Consider the following 785-nt stretch of genomic DNA (forward strand, 5'->3'; position numbering starts at 1 on the left):
AATAACTAATAGTAATATAGTATAGAATAATATAGTATAATAAGTAATTAATTAGCCTTCTGATAAGATGGAGTCTTCCTCATCATTCCTCTCCTTCGTTGGGGGCCCATGGTGAGCAGGGAGGCTCATTATCCTTCCAGTTCAATTCTGCAAGGAAAAATAAATACAGTCTTCTGCTTGGTGGGTTGTGTTGGAGGGTAAGTACAGGTGGGGATGGATCCCTGGGAAATGCCAGGGAATGCCACTTCCTCTGCTGGGGAAGATTAAACAGGAAAGCCTTATAAATATGATTGTCTGGCAAAAGATTTTGAGAATATAGAAACTATCAGTGAGATTGAAATCAAAGCAAGCTTTGAGATCCCTCAGTTACTGAACAACTGGAAAACAATGGCATGGCCACCTGAAGGTGATCCCCTTTTGATGGAACAACACCCTCTGCTTGCAGACAGGCCCAAGGGTCAGAGCAGCCCCTACAGCTTGGCAGAAGGGGCCCAAAGAGGAGTTTTTAGGGTTTGAAATGTAACACAGGATGGTAATGTAATGATTCTTATAGGCTGTATGTAAATGCTATAGGATTTGTATCTTGTACTAGATTGGTTAGTGAGAATTAGAATATTCAACACAGAAGAAGATTTATTGTATTGGAATGGGAACCTCGCTTTTTTACGCTTTTGCTCTCTTGCCCTTTTACTCTCTTACCCTTTTATGCTCTTACCCTCTCATCCTCTCTCCCCCTCTCTTCTCTCAGGCCTGCTCTGAGCTGTGCCTGGCAGCTCCCAGCAGGG

General features: G+C 42.9%; 1 protein-coding gene across 1 annotated transcript in view; it reads left to right on the forward strand.

Moving 5' to 3' along the window:
* The window catches only part of MYO1D (myosin ID), a 124,168-nt gene that overhangs the window by 45,121 nt on the left and 78,262 nt on the right, over positions 1-785 (forward strand). The gene's annotated exons all lie outside the window — the stretch shown is intronic.

This window comes from Geospiza fortis, unplaced genomic scaffold (genome assembly GCF_000277835.1).
Source record: "Geospiza fortis unplaced genomic scaffold, GeoFor_1.0 scaffold373, whole genome shotgun sequence".
In the NCBI taxonomy this organism is placed as follows: domain Eukaryota; kingdom Metazoa; phylum Chordata; class Aves; order Passeriformes; family Thraupidae; genus Geospiza; species Geospiza fortis.